Source organism: Tyto alba, unplaced genomic scaffold (genome assembly GCF_018691265.1).
Source record: "Tyto alba isolate M040663 unplaced genomic scaffold, T.alba_DEE_v4.0 Super-Scaffold_9, whole genome shotgun sequence".
Taxonomy (NCBI): domain Eukaryota; kingdom Metazoa; phylum Chordata; class Aves; order Strigiformes; family Tytonidae; genus Tyto; species Tyto alba.
In genome coordinates this window covers 34,750,063-34,763,170 of record NW_024881330.1, presented here as the reverse complement: position 1 = coordinate 34,763,170, position 13,108 = coordinate 34,750,063, and the positions used below count along the sequence as shown (strand labels likewise).

At 44.9% G+C, this 13,108-nt stretch overlaps 1 protein-coding gene across 7 annotated transcripts in view; it reads right to left on the bottom strand.

Annotated features, from left to right (window-relative positions):
• The window catches only part of STAU2 (staufen double-stranded RNA binding protein 2), a 171,604-nt gene extending 159,209 nt beyond the window's left edge, over nt 1-12,395 (bottom strand). The window contains exons 1-2 of one of the 7 annotated variants that reach the window (XM_042786251.1): nt 12,286-12,390; nt 10,946-11,105 (exon numbers count right to left, since the gene is read on the bottom strand). The gene's annotated coding sequence lies outside the window, so the exon portion shown is untranslated. Of the gene's footprint in view, nt 1-3,477; nt 3,578-10,945; nt 11,106-11,679; nt 11,750-12,285 lie in introns of those variants that run through there. The other 6 variants (XM_042786252.1, XM_033007953.2, XM_033007956.2 and 3 more) reach the window with 6 other exon arrangements.
• Nucleotides 12,396-13,108: the final 713 nt, after the last annotated feature.

Sequence of the window (13,108 nt, the reverse complement as noted above, 5' to 3'; positions counted from 1 at the left end):
CTTATATCTTATTACATAAGATATGAATTAAATGCTCAGGTGACAAGATTCTTAGAATATGTCACACTAATTGAATAAATAAAGACAGACAAAGTAAATAAGACAGTACAGAAGGTGGAAAAGACAATCAGTTTTCAAGTTAAACGCACTTTCACAACATGGAAAAATTGAAAAAGCAATACTTGACTTGAAACAAGTTGTCATATGAAAAACCAACCGTCAGAGAAACTAATGACCTGAACAGTCAAAACAGAAGACTGGACTTCATCTGTGCAGCAAGTGAAAATGCACATACACAGTAGGGTGTTATCACACTTTCACACTGCTCCGTCATACAACCCAACACACCAAACCTAATCTGTATACAAGCATGTAATACACAACACATACTACATATTTGCAAAGTGCTTTACAAAGGTAACAACTGAGGGCCAGTCACTGCTGAGTAAGAAAAACTACTTCACATATCTAGTATCTCATATATCCATTACTTTTGCTTATACATTCTAATCAGTGCCTATTTTTCACAGTAGTATCACATTAATGATCCCAGGTCCTTTTCTGCAGAACTGCTACCCAGCAAGTTCTAACCTGTGCTTGGTTTGTGAATCTGACTGTTCTGCAGCTAATGAGACTTTGTTCTTATATTCCTTGAATTACCTTATTAAAAAAAGGGAAAGAAAGCAAAAAGACAATTGTTTCATTGTTTCAATTTTTCAAGATCACACTGAATTCTAATTCTAGTTCTAAAATGTTTGCAGTCTCCTCTAAGCCTGCTTTATAGCATCTACAAATTTAATAAGTTCACTGTTTAATGAAAACATTGAAAGGTACATGAACAGCATTACAATGTCTAGACTGGGGGCAGTGTCTAAGCAGGCAGCATCTCAAAGATTTCTTCCAGACCAACCCCTGCTTTGGTCAGCAGCTTGTTAATGCAATTCTTCTGTAAAAGTCCCAAGTCACAGAACACTAAGAGGTAACAGTTTTCTAACTAAGGAGGGTTTGACTTTAGTTTTAGCCTTAAAATTCCATTAAATTCTCTATTCTCCTGATATTACTTTACCTGCTCAGTTACACAAAAGCATACACAACTGTGAAACAGTAAAATATATTTCTTGTGTGCTGCTTCTCACATTTATGGTAAATATTTATACATATATGTATTTTAATATAAAAAGTACTAAACAAGTCCTAAGCTCTATGTAATTTTTTTTCCACTCTGTTATATCCAGCAGCTTATTTGGGGATGACAGAAAACACACAGCTCTGCATTACCTTCAGAGCAGCTGTTAATTCAATCTTTTCTGTTCTACAAAATCAAATAATGAGATAGCCACACAGTTGCAGTTTAGCAAGAGCGTGACTTAAAGCGACAGTCCGCAGATGGCCATCTAAAATTACTAACAAAATTTATCATATTTATACATTTTAAATAGGCAAAATTGACAAACTAGGCATGACATTGCACAGGGTAGATATATATATACACACACATGTATATTTTCTGTATTACTGCTGGTCCCACTGTTTTTCCTCCCCGTTTGCTCCTCCATCAATTTGTTGCTTTTTCCCTCAGCGGGGGAGGTTTGTCAACAGCCAAACTGATCTCATGACTTGCTGCCATAGCAGTGGACAATCCTATGTCCTCTCTCCCCTACAGCAAACACCAATACTTTTCTGTCCATTTACCTCACCAAACCAGCTCACATGTGGCTGAGGAGGAAGGTCAGAGGAGTGTCTGTGTCTGTACAGGGAGGGCCATAAACTCCTGACCTGGAGTGGGTGCAAGGAATTAGCCCTTTCAACTCCTGCTAATCAGCTTAGCTTTGCTGTCAAACCATACATCAAAGTTCAGCTCCTTCACACTATTTCACACAAAACCTGCAATCTCATCCCTGACAACTTAATCTTCAGAAACCCATGGCCTGTATTTTTTTTTTTTTTTTAAAGTGCCTTACACTGGAGCATCTTAATTTCAGTGGAAATCTGGGCATAACTACCAGCTAGTTAACAACTACGTAATATATGACAGCAAGTCAAGTTAGGCCTTAGAAGCATTTTACTTTCCTGAAGTATAAACGGGGAGGTGGTGTGTGCATGGAATAAAACGCTCTTTTCTTTTGGTTATTTTGATAAAATAATTTACAACCAAAGACAAAAACACACAGAAAAAGGAAGATGAATCGACACAGAATATTAGGGACTAATACTCAAAATCCAAGAAGCTGCAAGGCTTACAGGAAAGTTCCCCTACTAGCTCATCACTAAACCCAGTCCCTATGGACTGACTAAATTCTACAGTTCCTTACGAGCCGCTTCCTCTGCTCTTGGACTGGAGCAGAAGAGCATTGTAGATAAACCCCTGGGGAAGGCAAGGCAGGGCCAAGCGGCTGCAGTGAACTCCAGGTCAGAACATTAAATCCCATCGCACTTGCAGAAAACACATAAGTTCTTTTTGTAAGGGTATTACCATCCACAGAGGAATATCCTTTGCAAACTCCTATATATGATCAGTAAGAAGCTTTCTGAGAAGAGGCAGGAAGGCTTTTTTTTTTTTTTTTTTTTTTTTTTTAAATCAAGTAGGAAATTGAAGGGATTAAAAATCTGTACTCATAATACTTTTCAGCCACAACAGTCAACTTCACTTTTGAATTACTACACAGGACAAGCACATTAAAACAACAACAAAAAAAAGACTTAAGACTCAGAAGACTGAGCCAGAAACTGCTTCATCTCCCACATTTCTTTCATCATGAAACTTATTGGTTGCCTAATTTCCAATACTATGTTGATCTGAGATGCATGAGTCTCTAAATCAATGACCAGATTACTGTTACTTGGAAATATATATTATTTACATTTGTCACTGATTCAGTCCTTTTCTAACAGCTCTCTTTACAATAGCTTTGTGTAATTTTGAAAAGAAAGGAAAATTTCCAGATAAAACTAAACCAAATAAGGTAACTAATTATGGTATCAAAGACTTAAAAATAAGATTTTCTCAATCAACAAAATGGCCAAACGTGGGGATTTTTATTACCATTTAATTGTAATATGTTAGCAAGGGGCCCAGAACTGAAAAGGCTTGCCCTGCAATCCAGATAAGATTCATACAACTTGAAACACATAGTATATGTCACAGAGCAACTATAATAAGCAAACATTTTGGATGTAGTAAATTGCTTAAGCCACTATAGCAAAAGACAAGTAACTAATATGAAAAATGTGTGATCTACAAGGTCTACATGCAGTGTATCTGACATCGGAACAGTCACCCATACCATATGGCACTGCTCTACAGTGAGATATGACGATTCAGTTAAGGATTAAAGACATCTATAATTTAGGTTTCCAAATATAAACAAGGTGCCTAAACCCCCACTGGAGTCAAAGGAAATACAGTATGGAACTCAGTAGTCCACCCATGGTTTACCAGTGCCATTTGAGATGTCCTAAAATACCACATTTGGATACCTGCATAGTCCATCAGATGCTGCTTCAACAAGCAGAAGTCCTCCCTCAGAAGATCCACGTCACATCTGACACTGCATGTGGCAGATGGTTCAGATAAACCCTAACAAGAAAAGGCAATGAAATGGCAATAGCGTATGTGTTTAAACAAATGTGTTACACCACTAGTCAATACAGCCAGCGGGCCCAGGGAGTTATTCAAGGTGATCAACAAGTAGGCTTCTAATTTAGGATTAGCTAAACCACGCAGCTGAGTGGCAGCTGAAGACTAGACAGCATAACTTAGTGTCTCAAACTGCACTAGATGCCAAAATACAGGCAGCTGAAGCCTACCCGAAGTCTACTGCCAAATCTGTATTCTACAAATAAGCGATCATGGACCTTATTAAAATTAACAGCCACAATTACAGAAGCAAGGAAACTCCCTTGCAATATGTTTGCCTACGATGGGTCTTTTTTGTAAGGAATGATGGAAGACGCAGGGGGGCTAGGGCACTGACTGTAATTGTGCACATTTGCATGTGCATAAGCCTAAAATCTTGTAACAAGAGAAACTTAACAGAAAGTGGAGCGTATTGACAGGCAGGAATGCAACTCTTCCCTTGCTTCCCTGGCAACAGCAAGGCTGACATGAAAAAGCTGAGAAAGGAGCAACTCAGGCCACGGTGTATCTTACAGTGTACAGCAAAACCAAACAACCCCAGCCTGTACACACGGCTATTTTTCTTTTCTAACAGAGAAATTAGTCAGGTTCTGGGTATACCAGACAGCCACTTGAAGTCTCAAGTGGAGACTTCACAGGCAAACATGAAACAGAGCTCCTAAGTAGAGAAACTTTATTAACATTAATCTTGAACCATGATGGAAAAGAAGGATTGCTATTCTCACAAAACAACCTCACCAATACTAAATATCACTAAAGCAAAAGCTGAAACAAAACAAAAACCCCAAGCATCCAGAAAACCCTTAGAGAAGACAGTCTGCAACCAGAGCAAACACTTCATGGGGACAGCTGCTTGGCACTAGTGCAGTTCGGGAAGCTTAACTACAAAACTCCTATTTGAAGCGACAAGGGAGATCAATCAGATTATCAACTCGAAGACTTCAAGGCCTGAAGAAAACTAAAAGATAAGGAAATCCAATCTGTTGCATCAGAAACTGAGCCAGTTTGGCATCTCAATGCTTTTCAACCTGTTCATAACCCAAAGCTCAAGGGGGAAAAATTAGGCTGTTTTGTATAAATGTTTGCTACCTTACAAAGATAAACTCATCAGAAAAATTGTCCCAGCTTATTGTTGCTGTCCAGAAAACAAAGACTGTAAAAAAGCCATGGAAAATCCCAACAGCCAATATGAGCTACCCTAGTTCTCACACAACCACAAATTTTATGCCCAGAAAAGACTCCGAACCATTCAGCCAGAACAATGGTTCAGACACAGCCATCAGTCTGACCCAGGGAGGATATTCTGAATTATTACAGAGAAGGAAATGTGAAACTCCTCCGTGAAACAGCAAGGTGATCATCAGAGCCCTCTTTGTGGAAGGCCTTCCACATCCAAACCCCATCATGGTTTGAGGTATATCCAAAAGACTAGCTTATTGGTGCCTATACTGTCTTATAGATCAGAGGCAGGACATCTCACACACTCCTGTGTGCCTGTAACCTATGACTTCTTGAAAACTTTTATCTCCCCAGACACTCTGTGATATACAAGATTACCTCACCTGGTCCCAGAATCCTTGGAAAAGGAAGAATAGAACAATCAATGAAGACTTTAGGCAACACTGACACAAATTAAGCTGAATTTTCAGGGCTACCTCAAAATGTACTCAATTTACACAAAACATATCAGAGAGGCTCAAGGACACAACTAATTAATTTAGTGACTCCAGAAATTGTGAAGACAGAAGCTGAGATTAGAAAAATGTGTAATGGAATGCTGGAAATTTTTTAACTTTTTTTACTTTCTGGGATAAGTCATCTAGTGCAACCATTTAAATATTCTAGAGAGACTCAAAATATTATACTGAAATGGTTATTGGTTGCCATCGTATACAGCAGTCTTCATACCATCTTACTGCAGATGATGGGCAGGTAAACAAAAATGAGGTTAAACAAAAATGAGTTACTAAGCTTCTTCATGAAGAAAAATAACTGAAAAGAAAGGGAACCTAAACCACTAGTTTAACAATCAATCATCAGCTTAAAAGTGCAGAATGGGATTAAGTAAATGAAAAAAATATGACTCAGACTTGACACACTGTCACTAAAGACTTGTTTGCATCAAAGCTGTAACTGGTTCCTCATTTGTGATATTATAGTCTAATCAGAGCTCCTTCCAAGAGTCCAGTTTCTTATTTAATTAGTATTTTTAAATTTCTGTCATATGTATTTCTAAAAGTGGTATTTTTTTCAATTTCTGCTAGCAACTAGCAGTTATATTCCTAAAACCGCGAATAAGCTTTGACTGATTTTAAATTAAAAAATACTCTTATTCTAAGTAAAACATCCCTCCAACTGTTATTTTGTTCCGAAGCACGCAAAAATTACTTCTTGACTAAAAGTTTATTCCCTAACTAGAAATTGCATATTATTAATGGAATTCATAAAATTATCTCATTTTTCCTGATTGTGACAAACTACTTTTCATATCACTTCTGGTGAAGTAGCAGAAACACACCTTTTTTCTTGCAAAAAGTTACAGCTCCTGCTACCAGCCCTCCTCATACTGTAATCACTGCCCTGTCATGAACAGCTACAAGATCCTCAGAGAAGGTGGTTTCAGTGGACAAAGCAACCGGTGTTGTGCTCTGTTGTTAGAAGTAGATAAAATTCTGGTTTGTGTGCCTTTTTTTTTTGTTCTTCACAAGCGTATTTAAACAAGAACAGTATTTCAGAGCTAGAGTGATGAATGCCCACCCTGAACCACTCCTGGAGTTCCCCCTTCCCTCAGTTCTTCCACAGACACGCTCTGTGATGCTTGGATAGAAAATAATTTCAATATACAGTTCATGAGACTAGCTCCCCACTCACTGGGGGACAGAATGGACCTCTGCTGATAGGCACTGAGTACCTTGTCAGATCAAGAGCTCTGCAGAGAGTTCAAAGAGCCTCCTCCCTATTCTAAGGGAGCTTCCTATTTAAGTGAAGCTCTCCTCAATCAATTAATAAAGGTAAAATAATTACTGAGCACTGGATTAGGCATACCGAGTTCTCTGACTGAAGAAAAGCACTAAATTTTTCAATTGGAGAAAATTAACGGTTTAGAGATGCTATGTTTGGGGGCAAGGTCATGAACTGTTGCAAAATTGATGACACAAGCCTGGCTTGACAACAGTGAAAACAGAGTCCAAAAATTAAGGAAGTGGACAGATCATATGGAGCTAGTGGTGACCTGGAGCCACTAACATTGGACTCCAACAAGATGCCATTCATTAAGATTCCCAGGCCTTAAACAGGAACAAAAGGGATGTCTCTCAAGTGTATACCCTTAAGCAAAATATCGAAGGGCAATGTCCACTCAAGGGACATTGCCAACACAGATGGAACACAGTTCAAAGCAGGCACATTTAAGTGTTATCAGGTACGCAAGACTGGAACAAAAAGCAGAGAAAACATTTTCCAGAGTCTGGAAAGGAAAAAGGCCTGCAATCTAGTATCCAGGACTGAAGAAGGACCAGAAGGGGGGAGTGGTTGGGGGGGGGGGGAGAGAGGAGGGGTGAACAAAACAAAAAAAAAAAACAAACAAACAAACAAAACAACAAAAACAACCAACCAAAAAAGAACCCATTACTTTTTAACAAGAAATTTTACATTATTTCTTGCTCTTGACTAACAAAGCCAAAGCTCCTACAGACTTTGTTATTTCATTTTGTTATTTGTATCAATACAACTGGGTATGCTACAAATTTACAAATTGTCCCAACACTGCTCTGTATGGGCTCTGCACTTTCACCTTGGCAACAGTGTGTCTTGATTTCTTCCCTTCAAAATTCATCAGTTGTACCACCGTGTCATCTGGGTGAGATAGAAGTCCTCTGTCACTTAGAGCCAGTTACTTATCCAGACAACTTCACTTACTGACTTCAATCTGCACATTTAGTATACTGAAATTTCCTTATATTTATACAACACTACTTTTTAAACTGAAGTTATTATATGAGAAACTGGAAACTACAAACACATAACAGCTGCCAAAAATAAGAAACTAAGAATAGCAATAAAAATTAGGTTCTTCATCTCTTAAGGAACTCTTCTTGTTCCCACAGGTGACCATCTCCATTGCAAGAAACTTTCCTCAGAAAATCTGGTCTCCTACACTCAAAAACTTTTCCTTCAACCTGGAGCAAACAACCTCCTCAAAGCTGGCAAGCAGCAACTCTGGAAGCATGACCACCGGCGGTGCGATCCTTTGAAAGTTTTCAGGAGAAGATGAGACTGTAAACATACCCTTCCAGAGTGTGATACTATGGAAAACATTCTAGCAAGCTGTCTTTTCCCAGAAACTAAGGGTAGCTGTTTAACCCATACTACCATAATACTTAGCTGCTGGCTATCACTGGGGACCTCCCTAAACACCAGCAGGAATCTGTGCTCAAGCACTGATTTCCAGTTAGTCTAAAAAAAGTGTCTGCCCCAATCATTTTAATGGTGACTAAATTAGAAGATTATGGGGATATAGAAATATACTGGAGTTACAAAATTAAATAATTTAATATGAAAAAAAAAAAAAAAAAGGTGTTACTTACCAAGAAAAAAATTTCATAGTTTCATTTTATTTGGTTAAGTATCACTAAATTTGTAACATAGTAGTAATGTACTATACAGAAGTGTACTTAACTAAAGCAAAAGAAAAGATGTGGTATGACACAGGTGAGCACACTGCAACCCTGGAGTACAGATTTCACTACTGGGAAACTTTCCAAATACTACCAACTTAATAAAAAAAAAGAAAAAAAAAAATCCCCCAAACCACAACCAAAACACAAAACAGTTGCTGTTGAGATGAAGTATGAACAAACTTGAGCAGCTACAGACATGCATGTGACTTAGTATTACACTACCACAGATGGTTTTTCAAAATTCATTTTTAGATTAGGAGCTGTGACAAGCAATTTTTTTATTCTAAATAGTTTCCAGAACAACGCCTGACAAGTCATCTCTCAGATTTTTACTGAACTCTTGATCTCTTAATGCAAACGTACTTTGGATAATGCTGATCATGACTGGCCACTGACAATGAGCAGACCCCCTAAACACAGAACCCTTGACTTTTAATATATATATATATATATATATACACACACATATATATAAACTACATTACACTCAGATTCCATTTCCTCTCTTCCCAGAGTCTGTCACGTGCTCCCACCAACTCTATTCCCCCCCCCCCCTTGTACCATATATCCTCTTCTTCCTAAGCAGAACTGCAGAATTCCCCAACCCAGCTTCACAGGACCCTAGCCTTGTGTTTTATATGCCCCTCAGCCCAAATGACACCCCTTCCTTATCCCTCTGACCAGCTGGTTTCAGAGACCACATATATGATACACGTCAGCAAACAGACAAAAGAGGGGTGGTGGGGTGAGAGCCCCGGGCAGGGCCTCTGGCAGCTCCCATCCTTACATGGGTGTATTTGCAAGCGTTAATGTGGTGAAACCAGCATCAGAAACAGCCAAGAAGCATGAACGCAGAAAGGAGTAGCACAGGTTCCTGGTTTCCCACGTGGATTTTGACATCAGTACCCACAGCAGCTTTAAGAGAGCCATTCTCTGCCTTTGTTTCTCTTCCTCTTCTTTGGAGGGAGAGAAACCTCAGGGACTGTTGTGAAAAAAATACAGGCTATGTGTGACCCAAAGATTAGAAATGCAAAATAATTGGTTCTGGCAAGACAGGCCTAACTCTCTTATCTTATAGATCTTGCTGTCGCTGATAGGAAATCAATGCCAGCAGGGGAAGGAAGAGAGAAGCTTTGGTGGCTTATTAAAGAAGTTACATTATTACAGTTATCCTGAAAAGATGCAGAGTTAAGTCCTTCCCTGCCACATCAGTGTGACCCACATGAGGAAGCAGATGCTTGACTCTCTAATATGAGAAAATCTGTGCACCTGTATACATGTATTTATGAAGTAGAAACCACAAAAAAGCTGGCACTAAAAACTGCCTGCTTTATAAGGCCCGCCCTCCAATGGTATATTGTAAAAAGACGTATTTTGAGCCGAAGGACTGGACATAATTGGTGAAAGTTTTTTCAGTATTTTTGAAGACCAACAAATCAATAGCCACGTATTTCAGGCAGGTCAAAGCAAACTGTCTGGATAGAGCATGACAGGTGCAGCTTTCCTAATGGCTGGAGAAGCAGTCTCGAAATCGGAGGATCTGCTTCAATAGAGCCTGTTGCCTAACCTTCCCAAGATCGTATTTCATGCCACTTCACAAATAAAACACATAGTATTTGATTCACTTCCCACATTCACACCGATGTAAATCAGGATTATGGTGGAGTTATGTTTATAAACCTGTGTAGGAAAATTAAGCCTGATATGTGCCCCCAAGGAAGGGGCTGATTGAGTTTAGTGCTTATTTAAACTTGGCCAAGTCATTAAAACACCTCTGATGAGGTTTTCCTGCAAGCAAAATAAGGAATTTCCTTTACAATCTACTTTCATAATTCAGGATGTAAGATTATTCAAATTTATCATTATTTTGACATAATTCTTGGGGGGGATGAGGTAGCTTACGCTGGCAACAAGATATGTAAGGACTTCGGCCTCCAGAACAGGCTCCAGCCTGAACAGAAAAAGCTGAGAAATGTTGACAAAAAGTTCTCTGTGAAGCGAAAAAAATATGAATTGTCCTTTCCCCTCAAACACTATGAACAATCAGGCAGCCTCAATCTTGTCCTTAGCTGTCAGCAACAGGAATCTTAGCAAAGACAGGTAAGAGCAGAAATCTTTTTCTCCAGGAGCGTTTCTAGGGCAAAGCTAAGGTTCAGTGGCTGGAAACCTTACAGTGCTGCTGCTTTTCTAGAAAAAAAAATATTTCATTCAGAAATCTGTCAGTCTGGTACAGCTTATATAGGAAGCAATGTCATAACAAAGCCTGTATAAAATCTCCCTGTATTTAAGTAAAATTAATGGAAGCAAACAGCTTAAATACATTATTACCACACTGACGTAAATTACTAACCTGGAATTACCACACAGCTCAGGAAGCCCTTACTCCCGTGGAGCTTGATGCCACTAGTAACGTTAGTGAGATACAGCAAGGTATGCTCACTTACCAAAGCACAGCGCAACTACACCCAGTTACACCACAGCAAACAGTCTTACTTGCGCCTTGCAATGCTGGTCGTTATTCAGGCATGTTCCTCAGTACTGTTCAAGACAGTATTTCACGCAAAGAGAGGAGCTACGACAGCAACACTTCATCTACCCTTTTATATAACATAAACTTTTTTTTTAGTACCATGGTAGTTGCATGGGGACCATTCCAAGCACAGCCCGAGAAGCTTACGTCCTGGTATCCACAGAAACAGCTTGCTGGCCGTAAGGCAACACCAGGCAGATGCACTGTTGGGAAATTTTTCTCTTGGGTATCACCGGCGTGGCGGGTGGGACCCCGAGCGCTACAAGGCAAAGGGCTCCGCTGCAGGATGCGCCCGCCCAGCGCGCCCCGAGCAGCCCGCGCGTTCCCAAGAGGGCACGGCTCTGACTTCCAGGCCTGGTTACGATCGTGATGAACTTTCTCCCAGCAGAGAGACCCGAACACCGGCAAAATGCCACCTGAGCTAGGGTGTTTTAACAGCGGCGCCTCCCCGGGTCCCACCCCCGCCCCAACGGCAGCCCCTGGAGCCCTCACGCCGGGCCAAGGCCGTGCAAACCGCCCCGCTGCCCACCGCGTCGCGGGAGGGCACGCCGACATCCATTTCGGGAGTGGGAGAGCCCCGTCCCGCCGGCGAAAAGTTTCGGGCCGCGTCCGAAGTTTCGGGGGGCAGCTCCAGACGCGCAAGGCGAGGGTGACTGAACGCGGCGTTGAAAAACAACGCCGGCGGCCGCGCTGCGAGGTCCGCGCCGCCGAGCGGGCGAGGGAATGCCGGCCGCCCCTCGGCCCGCCGCCGCCGAGCCGACACCCAGCGCCCCCGAGGCCGGGCACCGCCGCCGGGCCGGGCCAAAGGACGAGGGGGCAAGTTCAGACCGTACCCAAGTACTTCCCGAGGTCTGAGGCAGGGGCAGGCCCGGCGCCGTCCCCGCCGAGCCCAGCCCCAGCGCACGGCCCGGCCCCGCCGGCCGCGGCCCGGCCTTGGCGCAACGGCAGCAGCCGGACTCGGGGGAGGGGGGGGGGGGGGGGGGCGGGGGGAGGGCGGGAGCCGCGGCGGGGGGCTCCCCCCGCGGGCCCCGGAGGCGGCGGCACTCGGGCGGCCCACCTGTGCCCCCCCCCCCCTCCCGCCTCCTCCGCCCCTCAGCGGGTGGCTGGAGGCAGGCGGGGGCCCCGGGGCGGATGGCGGGGTTGGTGGTGCCGCCGCCCCCCCGTCGGAGAGGAGCGGGCCGGCAGCGCCGTGGCGTAGGAGCCCGGCCGCGGTGGGGGGGGGCGGCGGAGCCCTCGCCCCGGGAGCCGCTGCGCCGGCGGGAGGAGACGGGACGGCGACTCGGACATCATGGCTGAAGCAGCCCCACCCCCCCCACCCCCACACACACACCCCCTCCCTCCTCCTCTCCCCTCCGGCCTGGCCCGGCGCGGCTCGCCCCCGTCCCGCGGCCTGCCCGCCCGTCGGCGGGGCGCAGGGCCGCCCCCGCGGGCCCGGTTACCTGCTTCCCGGGGACACTTTGGAGACGCCTCCAACATCGGCAAACACTAAAGAGAACTGACCCCGCCGCCGCGGCGGCCGCCGCCGGCCCCAACCACTCCGCCCCCCCCCCACACACACCTTCCCTCCCCTCGCCCTCCCGCCGCCGCCGCCCCGCCTCAGCGCCGCCCGCCACCTCCGCCCCCCCCCCCCCCCCCGTCCCCACCTCCCCCCCGCCTTGCCGCCGCCCCCCCTGCGCCCCGCCGCCCGCAGAGGGCTCCCGGCGCCGCGCCCGGGGCCTCGCTTCCCCCCCCGCTGCCGCCGCACGAATGGCCCCGTCCGCCTCCCCTGCCCGGCCCGGCCCGGCGGCGCGCAGCGCCCCTAGCGGCGGCGGGGGGGGGATCCGCGCCGCTCCGCTCCCCTCAGCGAGGCGGAGCCCGCCCGCCCGCCCGCCCGCCCTCAGCCCCGGCGGGGCCCGCGGCTCCTCGGGCTCCGCTTCCCCCGCGGGGCCGGAGCTTCCCCACACGGCGGGGCCGAGGCCCACGCGGTTCCCGCCAGGTGGGGAGAAAGCCGCGACACGGCCGCGGCCCCTTGGCGGCGTCGCCGCCGGTAGCTGGGTGCGCTGCGAGGAGCGCGGGGGGGCGGGATGTGGAAAGGGAAGGTATTTCATTTTGTAAACAGCCTTGCAAGGTTTTTACCTCTCCGTTTCTCAGGTTTCTGGCTGCTTCCTGAAAGCCGCTGTCTGCGCTGGAGGCACCAGTAGCGCTCGGTCCCGGGTTGGCTGCAAAACCTCCCTCCTCGCACGTTGCCAGGGCTCAGCTAGAGAAAGCCATAGCTCACTCGGG